The sequence below is a fragment of the Streptopelia decaocto genome, assembly GCF_964273445.1.
Source record: "Streptopelia decaocto genome assembly, chromosome: 8".
In the NCBI taxonomy this organism is placed as follows: domain Eukaryota; kingdom Metazoa; phylum Chordata; class Aves; order Columbiformes; family Columbidae; genus Streptopelia; species Streptopelia decaocto.
In genome coordinates, this window is record NC_138662.1 from 1,072,535 (window position 1) to 1,088,682 (window position 16,148).

A 16,148-nucleotide genomic window follows, 5' to 3' on the forward strand; every position below is an offset into this window, starting at 1 on the left:
CCTTGGTCTGAGGGCCAGTTGTCTGAGGGTCAACAAGGCCAAGTGCCAGGTCCTGCACTTGGGTCACAACAACCCCATGAACGCTCCAGGCTCGGGGAAGAGCGGCTGGAAAGTGCCTGGCAGAAAAGGCCCTGGGGGTGTTGGTGACAGCAGCTGAACACGACCCAGCGTGTGCCCAGATGGCCAGAAAGGCCACCAGCATCCTGGCTGGTACTCGCACTGGTGTGGCCAGCAGGCCCAGGGCTGTGACTGTCCCTGTATTGGGACCTGGGGAGGCCAAACCGCAAATCCTGGGGGCAGTTTTGGGCCCCTCACGCCAAGAAAGGCCTTGAGGTGCTGGAGCAAGTTGAGAGAAGGGAACGGAGCTGGTGAGGGGCTGGAGCACAAGTGTGATGGGAGCGGCTGAGGGACCTGGGGGGTTCAGCTGGAGAACAGGAGCTGAGGGGAGACCTTCTGATCTCTGAACTGCCTGAAAGGAGCTTGGAGCCAGGGGGGTCGGGCTCTGCTCCCCAGGAACAAGCGCCAGGAGCAGAGGAAACGGCCTCAAGTTGCGCCAGGGGAGGTTGAGGTTGGATCTGGGGAACAATTTCTTCCCCAAAGGGCTGTGGGGCATTGGAACAGGCTGCCCAGGGCAGTGCTGGAGTCACCAGCCCTGGAGGGTTGGACAGACGGACATGAGGTTCTCAGGGACATGGGGCAGTGCCAGGGGTGGGTTATGGTTGGACTCGATGATCTTGAGGGGCTTTTCCAACCAAAATAATTCTCTGATTCTATGTGTTGTCCTGTTTTTGTGTGTAGTTGGTTCTGTGCACGCAGACAGAAACAGCACTAAGTCACACAGCACGGAACTCAGCTGCTGAGTCTGGATGTGTGAAAGCTGCTTGCAGAGAGGCCAGTTTGTTTAATGGCACTTTACATTTAATGACGATTTAATTATGATTAAAAGCTTCTGAACTGCTTTAATTTTTGTTGTTATGCGAACTGTATGTTTGCAACTTCAAAAATAAACTGCTTTCAGCAGTTAGGCTGAGTAGGGGTTCTGACACTGCTTTGGGGACTATTTTCTTCCTTACTGTAAAAGAGAAATAATATTTGAAGCAGCTAATACTTTTGTTTTATTTTAATTCATATTCAGTGGAGTTTTGTAACTAATTGCATCAAATAAGGGTGCCTTGATGGGATTGCTTCTATAACAAGATTTTATCTTGTATGTTTAAAAAGGAGAAAAATCTGTGATCAGTCGCCTGGCAGAAAACAATCCTAAAATTTTAGATGCTTATTTGACTTTCACTGTGGAAACACCTCTTCTGTCTGAAAGACAAAAACATGAATTGAATCCCCTGGTTATAAGGATTAAATCAGCTACCTGCCTCCCAAACACACCTGTACCGATAGAAGTGCTGCAGGTAACACATACGGCTACCTCTTTCTGAATGAATTTTCTTGGTACCCTCAAGTAACTTTGCTTAAAATACCGGCATGGTTTTAAAGTTAACTTTCTCTATGAGTTGCAAAATTGGACAATATGACTAACATATTGCCTGAAGAACATGTGGCTGGATTAGTGCTTGTGTTATCATAGGCACTAGCAGAAAACCAGCAGCCCTTGTGTTTTCTAAGGGCAATAATTTGTATATGTAGTCTGAGTGATGGATCTGGAGTAAGTTCAGCCACAGCACTATATCCTTTGCAACAATTTGCTGACGAGTCAGCACATGTTGACTTGCTTATTAGAAAAACTTCTATTCCCGTGTTAAAAATACTATTTAACTTTTAAAAAATAGTGAATGTTTCGCATCTTAAAAAACGCTGTGCACAAGAAAAGTTCTATCTTGGTGAGCATATAGTTTAAAGTTCTTGGGTTTGTATTTGTAAGTTTTGAGAAATTAGTTAGAAAATATGTTCTCTTGTGAAATGGTTACATTTTTAGGCTTAAAGAAATATTTTTAAAAAGCTATTTTCTGAGTATCATATGTGTTTGATGTGAAAATGAAATTGAGGCCAAAGACCTTTGATTTCAAGAGCTGTTTCCATGTTCCTTGGCTGAGGGGGAGTTATATGGGAATAGCACATGAAAGATCTGGTCCAAGTTACATCAGCCTGATCCTTAACATTAGTAGGATGTTTTGTTGTTGTTTTTGTGAAAATAGTTTAATAGTATGTCAGGAACGTTATCATGGCACATGTAGTTCTGTGGTGGAGTTTTACACTGCAGGGCTTATGACAGACGGGGAAAAATGTTAGTAACTGTGCAACATTAATAAATACTGAAGACAAATCACTTTGTAGTCTCTAATGCAATGTACAGAGTGACCACAGAAGTTTTGACTTCGTTTCCCTTGTCACGTGGGATACTCTATGAAATAATGAACTGTTTCAAATGTGGAATTATCGGGATGGCCCATGACAGGACTCGGCGCAGGCCGCCGTGGTGCTGATGTACACTTACTGCAACAAGTACAGTGGAATGAACCCCCCGTTTGCTTCCCAGATTTGTAAGCAAATGGTAAATAATAGAGATCCATTCCGTACAGTGTCTCTGGACACTTGTTGAATTTCCTAACTTCTAGCTACAGGTATTTATTTTAGGCCTTGGATACTACAGATGAATGCATAGGGAGAAATGGAAAAGGTCTAGGAGCCATCCCCAGCATGCTCCTTTAATCATATAGAAACAAGGAGAGCTTTTCTGACGCATTTGGAAATTCAGGCAAACAAAGGGGACAGCATATTCTCCAACCCCAGAATCCAGGCGTGTAGAATGGCCTCCTGCTGCTTTGGAAAACCACAATTAGTGCCATGAGGTACATCCCTCAGCTAGAAGACTTGAGTGTCCTGTGAAGTTAAAAATCAAAAGGAAAAAGGTTAGTGCTACAGAGATCCATTTCTCCCCATTTTTTGTTCTTTAGAGATTGTGTGTTCCCACCTACTGCAAATACAAATTTCACAACTTCCCACCTCATCGAACTCATGGACAGGTCCATGGAACTCACGTCTACTTTAAGGATGTTAATGTACTTCTAACGGGGACAATGGCACCTGGGGAATTACAGCGATATCTTAGCGGTCCACCTTTGGAGATTGAAGTTCATGACCGGGATAGAAAGATGAAAAAAACCACCAAAAAGCCATGTTTGTTTGGGGAGGATGAGGCAGATGAAGAAGTGGGCAAGGTGAGCTTCCTTGCTTGCACATCCACAATCTGTAATTCTTTCATGGAGAACGAACTGTGGCATCCCCATGGGGTAGCTAAAGTCAGTCTCACTGATTTATTGTTGGGTAGAAAGTACTTGGCTATCCGTGCTTCCGTCCATAATTGTTCAGTTCCAGATACAGCTGTTTTCAGCGTGGGGGAGGAAAATGGAGCAATAACAGAGTCAGTGAGTAATTGTTCCCCACTGCCTATGGGACATTATCTAGAATCAGACTCGCTTTTGAAAGTAAGAGTGGAAATAGCTGTGCCATTGGGAATGGATGCAGAAAGTGATGACGCTCAAGCCACAAATTGCCCGTATGGTTATATAATCTACGTTTTTGACTACAAAAATTCATTGTTATTGTATGATCTGGTGAAAGAGATTACAGAAATCAATGCTGAAGCCCTCCAGCTGGACTGCTATCCTTTACACTCATTTGGAATGGCTCTTGCTGCATTAAAACTGCAAATCACGCTTGAGGAAGTCTCTGAGTTGGATATTGTTACTGGTTTTCACTTAGTGGATGGAGCAACTCATCTCTTTGTCTTGGAGGGATTAAAAGACAAAGCAATCAAGAAACTATGGGATAAACACTCTGAAAGGTAAGAAGAGTTTCAGATTTTTTTCATCAGTTATTTCCTTAGATTCAGAGATTTTTATTTGATTTACACCTCATCCCTCCCTTTCATCAGTATGTAGCTGATACTTTCTATGTGGTTTTAGTGGATGCGAGTCCCAGTGGCTGTTTCATTTGAGGCATAATCTTCTCATCTTTACCACGTTACACCAGAGATCATCTGTGGAGAGTTTAAATGACAAGGATGGGAACATGTACTCTTTTTTGTTAAGCTGCTACTTGGTCTGTGGAAGTGGAACTCAAATCTGCCAATTCTAAATGATAACCAAAATTCCTAGTGGGATCTAAACCAAAAATAGTCACTATGAGGAAGCGGGACTTCAAGCTGGTTCTTCTTCTGAATTTAGAGGAAAATGCGACAAATTCAAAATGAATGTCTTCCCTCAGATTTCATGCTTAAAAAACCCAAGAATTGATATTTTTGCCAGCGCTGTGGCCTGTTGTTAAAGCTTTCCTGTGGTGGGGGTGTGCTGTGAGTTGTGATTTGGGGGTTTTTTTTGGTCTCTTGTCAGTGCTCACCTGTAACCTAAATGGAAGCTTTGTTTTGCTGCTGCGCTATGAACGTTGGTATTTGTAGTAGAAATATTTATATAGTGCATTTGTAGCTATAATAAGGCTGCTAAGGGGCACAACACTGCTGAAACTGAGCTGAGCTCCCTTTCAAATGTTTGCCATGAAGCTTAACAAGAAAACGTGAACAACTCAGTTATGTCATGAGAGTTTTGGTGTTTTCTTGGTAATTTTGTCCAAAATAAGTTGTTTTAGAACAGTTCATGTGAAGTGGAAGCTGTAAAGTAGAAGTTCCCTCTGAAGGACAAAAGCAAAGCTGTTTTATTAGAGAGAGTAATTGTGCTGCAAAACTGAGGAAACCTGAGACGCGGGCTGATTGTTTTAACCTTGTTGTTGGGGTGTTTTGTTACAGGACTCACAGACATGGACAACTGAAAATACTGTATAACTCGGGCCTGTCCTTCCCTCAGCGCCTGTACACAGAGCTGAAAGCAATCTTCTACCATTGCCGCCTCTGCCAGCCCCTGTTCGCCATCGCAAAACAGCCTCTGCTCTATGTCAGGGGAATCGTGCCTCGGGCCTGTTTCCAGGCCTTGTCCAGGTATGACTTGGCCAGATTCATAGTCAAGGAATTGTGAAATGAAACGTTAGCGAAGTAGAGTGAATATTTGATACCAAAAAAATAATGCTCTTGGATATCTTTTCTGTGATGAAAGCCACCTGTGGGCCTGATGGATATTTCAGGTGTTAGATCAGGTGTGGTAAGACAGAACGTGGTTTTCTAATGGCTGCTGTAGTGGTAACTGGACATTGGTGAGCCCACTTCTAGTTTGGGCAGGAATTTCGACTTTGTAAGGGAGAAGAGAGAGGTGTAGGATAGTATGTCAGAAAATATCTGAATGTAATATAAATTGAAGAGAAAATTCTGATGTCAAGCCCCAGCTGGGAAGGATTTACTTCTCTGCTCTGTTCTCATAGAGATGGAGTGAAGAAAGAGGCCAGATAGGACTTGATAGATCCAGAAAGTCACTTGAAGTAAGTGGGGAATTCTAGAAACAGTTTTCCTAAGCTGACTAGAGAAAGGAGAAGTTTTGTGAGAGTTGGGAGGATGTGTTCTGTGTTCCTGGCTTTGTGTTTGGGGGTTTTGCTGTGTGATTTATTGCTGGGTCACTGCCAGGCTGCTCACTTTGTCACGCAGGTATTCACAGCTCTTTGCCTTCAAGCATCCCTGACATTTCATCTCATGAGACAGACTAAAGAAAAAGAAAGTGAATGAAGTCTTATGTGCATACATCTCTATCTATCTATCTGCATATTACTTACCTACTAAAAATGTCTATATTTGTTTTGTCTGTTTATTTGTAAATTAAGACTCATCTATTGAGAGGTGGGAAAAGGTACCATCCACCTTTAATGTGAGCAACTTGGTTTTAGAAAGCAGAGATGACCTGTGGTTGTTTTCTTTCTTGCTAGAAACAGACTGGCTTGTTTAGATTAACTTCTGAACTGAAATCCTGCAAAGCTTCTTTGAAATGAATGTGGACATTTAGTCCTGAAACAAGAAAGAGTGAATGTCTCCTAAAAATCAATCTGATTTCATAAACAATTTGTGCTAATGCACAATAATATATATGTAGTCTCATAGTAGCCTTCCCCCTCACCCTCCCACATGCTTGCTTGTTGGTGAAACATATTCAATAACGCATATTACATATAGATTACCCATCTACTACAAGTTTTATTTTGCACATGTCAAGGCAGTTGCTGCCAAATGAATGTAGCAGAGCTCCCATCTTGCACTCTGGTGTACGATACCTGTCTGTTGCCCCTTGCTGGCTGACCCAGCCAACTTCAACAACTGTTTGTTTGTTGATGACTAATTCATTAAGCTAATCAGGAGCCAGGCCTTTACGCTTACTTCAGTATCTTCGTTCTAATGGTCTGCATCTGACTTGGTTACCTCTTCACACATCTGTAATTTGTTTCACGTTTGCTCTGTGAGATGGTGAGGAAAAGAATACAATATGAAAGCGACTGCTCGCCAGCACTATGATGTCCTTAAAAGTCTTTCTTTTCTTTTTATTTTTTTCTTCAGCAGTGGTTGGTGAATACTTTTCTTCCTTTAGCTATGTGCTGGCAATATTTAAGGTAGAAAATAACATAATACAGCGTATTTTAGATACTTGGTAGGCATGGATGGCTGAGTCGCATCTGCCGGCGCTGGGTCTCAGTCCTTTTTGCCGCAACCTCGTTCCACTGGGCCTGCGATTATGCAGAGAAATAGAAATATGTTCTTCACTGGGGGGAACAGGCTGTGAACTGTGTTCAAGAGCAGCCGCTAACTCATAGAACTCCAGTTTTATTGGTTTTCGGTTTGCTGTAGTCAGGCACTGGTTTAATGTGTGCACAACAGAAACCGCAGTTTCCTGATGTATTTCCTCCTGCTGGAATTAGCCAGAAAATTAATTTGAACTGTAAAAAAACTAATGCACGTGATGCATATGCACAATGGCCAATTTAATTTTTAATGTACCGATATAAACTCAATTTGTGTCATTAAAGCTGGTGCGACTTTGAAATTAATGTTATTCAGTTGTGTGTGTTGTTCAGAACTAATGGTAAGAAGAGGTAGTTGTTGCAGTAATTTTACATGTGAATCTTTTACAGTACTTTTTAAAGTTACTCTCTCCAAATAAAGAACAGTTATGTGATAAATGAGTTAAACTTCCAGTTTTAGCAAGGAATTGTAATGCTATGTTTGGCAGTTAGGTAAGTCACTATTTTGTGGCCTCTGCTGTGGCCTGAGCCAGAGAGACCGAGAACTGAATTTCAGTGCATGGATACAAACTGTGTGTATGGTGTTCAATTGCCGTCAAACTTTTAGAACCGCTTTTGTGTGTACACCAGGCTTTGCAGGCCAGACTTAGTGAATGAAATCAGATGTGAGTTAAACGTTGTCATGAACAGCGTACAGAATGACATTTGATCACAACAAGAAGTAAAATAGAGGTAAGGCAGGATGGATTTTACAGGGTGTTCAACACAACTATGGGTCATATGCTAGAATGAGGTGCATGAAGGGAGCTTGCTTTACTGCCTTTGCAGCCAGAGGCGAGAGAAACACAGCAACTAATCGTTAACTTGCAGCTAAATCTGGTGCCGGAAGCTTTCCTGGAATATTCCTAGTAGGTTTATTAAACTGCTGACCTTCTTTATTGCCGCTAAATTCCAGCATACGTGAACTGACCTGAACTTCTCAATGAATAGTCGTTTCAATAAGGTTGTATAGTTTTTCCACAGTAACACGAACTGTAGTGATTTTGTAAACTAATAATATGTCGATGTCTATTTGTAGGCTCAGTTACCTCTGTCAGAGTAAGAGGTTGAGGGACGTAATTTGCGGGGATCTGCTGCCCTCAGCGGAGATGATCGCAGCCTTGAGCGCCGACTACGGAGTTCCCCTCACTGATGAGGATCTCTTCCCTCAGAAACCTCCTTCGCTCTCGCTTTCCTCTGATGATTATGCAGTACCAGGAAAAGTTAGAGGAGTGAAACAGGCACTATGTTCTTCATTAGATAACGACAATGAAAAGTGTGTGCAGCGGAAGGAAGAAATAGCAAGGAAAACGTCTTTTGAGAGAAGCCGTAGGGTGAGTAGATTACGATATGCCAGAGGCAAGCCCGATAGCTGCAAAACTTCGTGTCCGAAGTCAACATCTCCTCCTTCTCCTGAAACAATGACTTAAAAACTTATCATAAGGTGTTTGTAGGTATTGTGGAAACATTGTAAAAAGGTGCAGGGTAATTTTATTTTGCAGAAGTGGAATTGCAAATGTAACTGCTTCTCAAAGGGGAAAAAATTCTAGCGCTCACAGAAGAGACACTCTACGAGTGGTAAGGAAACTGATTCTTTGAAGGACTTGTAAATTCTTTTTGAGTTTGGTTCCTATTTTTCTTTGTCTCCTTCTTCTCCAGAGCTGCCCCATTGTGCCTTAGCAAGTCATCCAGGCTTCAGACGCTCGCAGGGGACCAAGCCAATTAAGCTCATGTGAAAATTGCGCTTTCTTCTCTTGCCGTGTGAAAGACCTGCCTGCCTTTAGGCAACCAGAATGGCATTTATTCTTGGCTAAATAAAACCAGCAGTTGCAGACAGAGCTGAGCTGAGCTTTAAGGAAATGGTGAAGAATTTTAGATCCCCTTCTGACTTGTTACCAGCATCCACCTACCCTGTCTGTTGCCTCAAGGAAAACGCATTGAAACTAAACCCTTTCCTGTTAGCACGGACATCAAATAAGGGGTATCCTGCCATGTTTCCTGGGAGTCGGGGTTGGTTTTTGGAGTACATTGCTTAGTCGAGGACTCCAGCCATCCTGTGGTTTGTGAGGAATAATTCTGAATGTTTTTTCCTGTTTATATTGTAATACAAAGAGGTTTTGCCTGATACCTGCAAGTCTGTGTTCCTGTCCTGCATAAGGGTGCTGTCTTGGAAATACTGCAAGAAATTGAACTCCTGCGTGTTTCCTTTTCCAGTTAGTCTGTTGATAAAGGAGTATTACATGAGGAAAAGACGACTATCTTTAGTAATTTTTCCCAATGCTTGTGTTTATAACATCACAGGAGGAGGAGAGCAGCAGAGCTCTTAGGCCTAATCATTCTGTATAGATTAAGTGTAGAGTTATTTTGTTATTTGTACAAAGTTAGCAGTCTTCCCAGTGTACGGGGTTTAACCGGTTGTCATTTTATACATGCTTTAATCAAGAGGATAATAGAGGAACTGGGGAGTCCTCTGCAGGAAAGAGAATTTGAAGTTCTTTTTTAATGGCAGGTAAGGTAAGCTGTCAGGCTATGTGATCAAAAAAAGAAAGGAAATGTGACATCCAAAATGCAATTTTACTCTCTTGCTGTAATTACCTATTATGTCAGAGTCTGAATTCAAAGCCATAATTACCATGAACACAGCAGAATGAGGTTCTTAAGTCAGTTAAAAGGTATGAGGGTTTAATTATACTGTGTCAGCAGGGAAATTTGAAGAGTCCTAATGAACGGTGTTTCCCATATCCCTGTGTTTGCTGGGGTGTTAATGGAATCCTAGAAATGAAAGAACTCTCTTGGTTTGAAGACAATCATCAGCAGCTCTGCAGAACAGCTGTTTAGATGGGCAGGAGGCATCAGGCCCGGGCAGTGCTGCCTCTGCTCTTGCGCCATGGCGTCTGTGGAGTGTTTTATTAACAACAAACTGTTGTGTAATAAATCTAGATATACTTTTAAAGGGATTTTTTTTTTTTAATATTTACAAAATCATTTCCTTGTTTGTATTTTTCTTCATAACATTCTGAATTCCCGATTGAGGCAGAACTCAGATGTCATCTCTTTGCAGGCTGCTGTGGGTGCTCTATGCCAACTCAAAGGAAAGACGAAAAAGCCAAAGTTTGAAGCTTTCCGGATTTCTCCCATCGATGGGAAATCTGTCTTTAACTACAGCTGTCAGAGCCTGAATTCTGCAGAACTTGCCAAGAAGCATCTTCGCCAGGAACTGGCAAAGGTGAGTTGACCCACGGAACTGGAAGATCCAGTAGCAGCACTGAAAAGAGAGAGATGAATCAAATAGATTTGCACTAGTAACTCCCGTGGTGGTGAGCAGGAAGGGAGGTTGCTAATCGCCGCATTGGCGTATGCAGCATCAAGTGATTTGAAGAAAATGTTTGAAGAATCACATTAATCTGCTTTTGACTGGATGGCTGGCTTGAATCTTAATAACAAGTACTATTTTCCTGTCAGCTAGTGGAAATTAGCTATAGCTCTGAAACTGTTCATGATAGGAACTGCAGTTCTCTTTTTGCACAAATAATAAAGACATTTCTTTCTGTAATTATTTTACAAAGACTCCATTATACCACTTGCCATTAAATCCATAGAATTAAATTTTAAAACAGTTTAAAATATTTACCAGTATATGTTTTGTGTAATTTTATCTATGATTACTTGCAGTCGTAAAGAAGAAAATTATACTGGTTCTGTACCTTATGTGCTTTTGTCTCAGCAAAGGGGAATTCACACTAACAACAACAACAAAATCTTTCTATAGGAACCAAAGAAGATATTCACTTATTGTCCTGAGTATCTGTCAGCCACATTTGAGCCAGTGGATGTGGTTGCTGCCTCTAAGGAATCCTCTGCAAAATCCAAGAGTATGTGGCTGTCACCGGAGGGATTTGTGGTTCCTGGGTTGAAGAGCAGCATCAGGAGCACCCTGCAGCCCCTGGTGCCTGGTGGGGCACGTCGAGAGGAGTTACGAAAGGTACCAGATGACTGAGATGAGCAGTCCAGAGTGAACTAGGGCATTTTGGGAGACTTGAAAGAGGCAGAGTGCTCTAGCGCTTGGAAATGTGTTTTGAGGGGCACAGCCTATTTTGAGGGGGACACCTCTATTTGTGATTAGAGTACATCAGCATCTAGCTCACCCAGGTGATACTTTGTTTGGATGCACAAATTCTGTCCTGAATACACACAGAAAATCCATTTGTCAGTATGAATAAGTATGAACGGACTATAGCGTGCTTTGTTCCACAAGCGGGGTCTAATGTCAGGAAAATCAGTATTGTGTTTCATGATGAGTGGGTTCCAGGCTGTTTAGTGAGTTGCCAATCCAACCATAGCCTTCCTTCGTGTTTCCAAATTCCCTCGCTGCTTATTTTTTCCTCCATCTTTTATTTGTCATTTTTAGCTACAGTTTTACGGGGTCTTTGTCCTCCACAACCATGCTCTCTATCAGTTTCTTCCTCCCCTGTGTCCTCTCTCCTTCCTTCCATTCTTTGCTATTTAACTTCTAGTTTTCTGCTGTTTTACTGGATCGTCAACTTGACTAGTTTACAATTCCCTGTTTTGAACTGTCTTAGCGTTGTGTACACTCAAGCACCTGTGATCTGCCTTTGGGAAGACAATTTGGATGCCATTAGAACTGACAAGGTGAGGAAATGAAGGGAATAGAACAGGAGGGTTTTGTGCAGGATCAGTAAATTCTACCAAATTAATTGAACACAGTCACAGCACAGAGTGGTGCAAGCTGAATGCTTGGAGGCTTGCTATCTTATCTTGCAAGAATGTATACGTGTTCATTTTATTTTCAGGCTTTATCTTACGTTTATTTTCGTACAAATTAAAGTAGTTTCTCAGAAAGGTTAGAGGATAGCTGAAGTGAAATGGTGAGTGAAAACAAAGTGCTTTTTTCTGATCTGTGATGCTGGAGAAGGTATCTTCTCATGAAGGAGCAGAGATGATTTGCTGTCTGAGAGTAGCAGAAGCCAACCAGTACCATGTAACAGCTGCTGCCTTTGCCACGGACATAAAGAAGAGCAGCATTAAGTTGGAAACGGAGGTTGATTCCGAACTTACCATCCGTGCGACCTGAAGGGTGGAACAAAAGCAGAAAACTCTTAGTGTCCCATTCTGAAGCAGCCTGGGTTTCATATGTTGTTGATTTAACCATTTCTTCTTTTCTTCTCAAACACAGAATTTCACCATCTTTTGTAACACCATCCTCCGGGAGGCAAAAAAGTTGTCGGGCTCTTTCTGGTTTCCTAAAATACAGTTTCTGCACTGACTCAGCTCTCTTTTACTCTCACTGTTTTACCTAAAACTGTGCAGTTATAGGGCTAGCAGAGAGTGGGAGTTAATTTTTAGCTTAGGAAGTATAGTTTTCTCTGGAAAGGTTTAAACTGGTATTTCAGCAGCGGATAGTCAGAGGGCCACAAAAAGTTGAACTCTTTTGCGATTGGGATGATGAATATTCCTGCCCCAGTTGCAGCACACGTGCTACTTCTCTCCGCTGCCTCCCGGGGACACCCAGGCTCTTGAGTTTAATCCCGGCGCTTGTGTTCTCAGAGCAGGAGGAGGCTGCTGCTGTCCTAGAGCAGCGTGCTCTCAGCTCACCCCGGGATGATCTAGAGCTCGCGCTGTGCCGGCAGCTCTGCCCAGCCAGTCCCCTCGGTGCTGCTGGGGTCAGATAAACACCGAGTTAGGTTTGGGATTGGGTCCGTCCTCTCGCAGCCTTGCTGTGCGAGTTTAGCAGCTGTGTGTGAAATACAGGAAAGTGCCTCAGCCCCCGTATATCACTGCAGAGAAATGTGGTATAAATATGAAACTGGATCCCCTGCTGGGTATTTCTCACGTACACTGGAAGTGTCTGTATGTTAGATAACAGCTCAGTGCTAGAGAATCAGCAGCTTGCTCATGAAATGGATTTTTGTATCAAGTGTAACAAACTGAAAGACTTCTTATAGAGAGAAATAGTCCTGTGCAATGAAGTTTGGACTTTGAGATCCTATTATGGTAATTGTTAGATTGCTCCCCAGTAACGTGGTTAGGTTGTTTTTTGTGACTCCTTCCTGGTGATTTTGGCCGGGGCTCTCAAAGGGATTCAATTTTCATTTAGAAATGGCAGGACGCTAACGTGGAGCCAGTACTGTCACGAGACAGATGGAGCTGGGACAAACGGCACATTGATTTTGAGCTTTATAAGAAGCCACCTGAGCTCTTCATGACAACGGCCCCGCTGACGGGTAATGGATCTGTTAACTAATCACAAAGACTGAACTGGAAACTCTGACATATGGTCCTGAAGCTTGTTCAGTTCTGCCATCAAGGAAGGGAGTTTGAATGTGAAGAGGTTGAGCAAGGAGCAGCAAAACTGTTCGTACTCTACCAAACGATGTAGGCTGTAGGACCTTGGCCATGCTCTGGTTTTCCCTCTCCACTTACTCACAGCCTTGGTTCCTTCGGCTGTGGTAAAGTGTGACAGGGAGGTGCAGATCCTTCCTGGCTGGTTTTGTAAACCCGCCTCTGTTGGCTGCCTGATCTTCCTTTGAACAGGCTGGTGACAAGCGGCATTTGTTGTGACCAAGGTCGGACCAGCCAGCGCACAGCCCGTGAGCCGCAGCAGGTCCTTGGCGCAGGGGGCTGAGCTGAGCGGGTGGGTCTCTCGCTGCCAGGGCCGCCGCAGCCCCCTGGCCGAGGGCACAGCCTGCGACCTCGTGCTCACACAAGACGACAAAGTTGTGTTTCATTATGCAATGGTATTTTGAAAAGTTTGCCACGCGTTTCTATTTGCACAGAACTGCCCGAGATTCACTGCAATGTTTATAAGCAGAAAATAATAGATTTACTGTGGCTGCTAGAATTTTTCATCTTCTACAACTTTTGTGCTGCACATCATGCTGTAACTTGCAAAGCACTTGCTTAGTGCAGTTCTGCAGTGCTCCGTACAGAGAAATAGCTTTGGAAGCTGTCAGGATCAGTCCTGCATTATGTGTGTTTTACGGAGCCTGCAGGACAATGGGTTGTCTCTTGTGCGCACTACCGATTGCTCTAAAACTGTTTAATTTGTTCTAGTTGGATCCTTGTGTGAATGGTCGGTTGGTTGCAACAGAGGCTTTTAGCCTATTTCTTTTTTTTTTTTAGTTCAAACAGCCAAAACTTTCCCATCTAACTGCTTTCTGTTGCCCGGTTTTTCTGTTGTTGGCCCTGTGAAGACACGGAGCAGGCTGTGCAGGCCGGGCTGGACGGCACCGCGGTGAAGGCCCCGCGCCGCCCCGCGGCAGCCGAGCGCCCCGCGCGGGGCCGAGGGCCGGGCTGCGGCTGCGGCTGCGGCGCCGCCGGGGGCTGCCCCAACGTGAACCTCCCAAATCCTCGCTCAGGACGGCAGGACCAGTTTGGAAGGTAAAGTGGAGCTGTCTTTGGGCACTGACCCTGTGCAGTGTGGGAGGCGGATCATGTGTGACGCTCTTAATTTAGCACAATACTATTTGTTAAAATTGATGTTGATAGCACTGGTTGACTCAATCTTACAAAGCTCTTAGAAAAATGTAGGAGCCGGGGCACAATTTTTTTTTTTTAAATTGATCTTTTAAATTTTTTGTTGTAGTTCTTTGCTTTGATGCTCAGAGGTAACGGGGAGAGTTTCTGTTCAATTAAGTGAGTTGCCTGTCAGTGTGCAGTGGATGAGAAAAGCAGAATATTTGACCAGCTGGCTCAGCAGCTCTAAAGGAAATTGTCATGTCCCCTAATGAAATGTAGAGGTTGAGGCGCTTCTATCGGCTGGATGCCACATGTCTGCCAGTGTGTTCTCTTGATCACCATAGCGCTGTAAAGGCTTCCTGAGCGCTGCAGAAATCCCACCCAGACGCCCCCGCTTGCGAGACTGAAGGATTTGTGCTCATTAATTTGAAAAGCTGTATGGGTGGCCTGCACCTCACCGTTCTTTTGTTGGCTGAATCCTCGTCAGTGCTTGCATGTCAATGACTGACCCAAACCCTGAGCGTGCTTTTAAAGCTGATTTTGATCAAAGGGACTGGAGCTCTCTGTGGGCTACAAATGGTTTAGAAAAACAAACACAGGATCTATGAGAATGTTGGTAACAAAAGCAGAGTTAAACCTTGGAGGCCAACTCACTCCCACCCAACCTTTTTTTAAATTTTTAACCATATTCTGAGTGCTGGCCCTTGTATGACGTGGCCGCTCAGCTGGGAGCTGCCTGGGGGTCAGTGTCGGGCTGGGAACCGCGTGTCTCTGTGCCCTCGCTGCTTGGCCGCCTGCTTTGCTTTGGCTGTTCAGATTGTGACACTTTTCCATCCTGGACTCTTTGCCTGTTTTCCGTAATTCCAATAGCCATCCTTTTGTTGCTAGATGGCATATAGATACTCTTGTTGGCTTATTAGCTAATGTACAGCTTGCACTTCGTTACAAGCTGCTTGTGGCAACTGGACTTGAGTCTCTCATATCCCAATTTTCTTGAACACATTTTTCGAGGCTTCGAACTGTAACCTGTAGGAAGACATTTCTGTCTTGGTTCACAAAATTGCCTACTCCATTGTGAAGACATCACTTTAAAAAGGAGAGGTTACTTGCATTAACTTCCAACGGTCTGCTTTGGAAGAAAGATTTAAAAAATAACATTTTATTTCTTGTTGTTTTTAATGATTTCCAAACTAGCCTCATTTTCCAGTAGAGTGTTTTTCCCTTGACAGAAAAAGAAAGGAAACATCCTTGCCGGAGGACATGCCTGGCTGAAGGAACATAGAATTTAAACAAGATGGATATATGAAAGCTAAACACGCAGTTCCATTAGCGCAGCATCATTTATTTTCTGCTTATTTGTATGTAAGAGAATGGTGAACACAGTGGCTCAGCCCCACGAGCCAGCTCAGTGCCATTGCCTCCTATTAGCTGCTCATTCTTATGCCATTGTGTTTTCTCCTGATTTCTCTATGATCGCCACCTCCTTTTGTTTTGTTTTGATTACAATCTTTGCCGCCGCTGCTCAGAGCTGGTTGCCAAGTGCTGCAGATTTTCCTCCGGAGTACCTAAGGTGGGAAACAGGCAGTGCCCGGGGAAGCCTTTGGATCCCTATCAGGACTGCTTCAAATACTAGACTGTCCCTCAACCCAGGTGCTTTATTTATCCTTCTGTGAGTGTCATCTCACCCAGTGTGTTACTTCTCGCATTCAAATCGTGCGTCTGGCTATCGTTAGGCTCTCGGCCCTTGTCTGGTTGCAGCTGTTTGATTACTGGGCCATTTTTGGCTGGAGATCTCTACTCGCTAGGCAAGTAAACCACCCCAGGGCTGTGCGGCAGCTCTGTGGGCACCTGCAAGCTGGAGCGTCACCTTTACAGGCTGACCTGGCACGGTGGTTGGTTTGGTTTTCACTTAACACAAGGAATCAGCTTGTGATTTGTGTGTTCAAGGGTTTTGAAGCAGAAAGTTTGCACGTAATGGCTTTTTTTTTTTTTAAGTAGTCATCTCAGATACA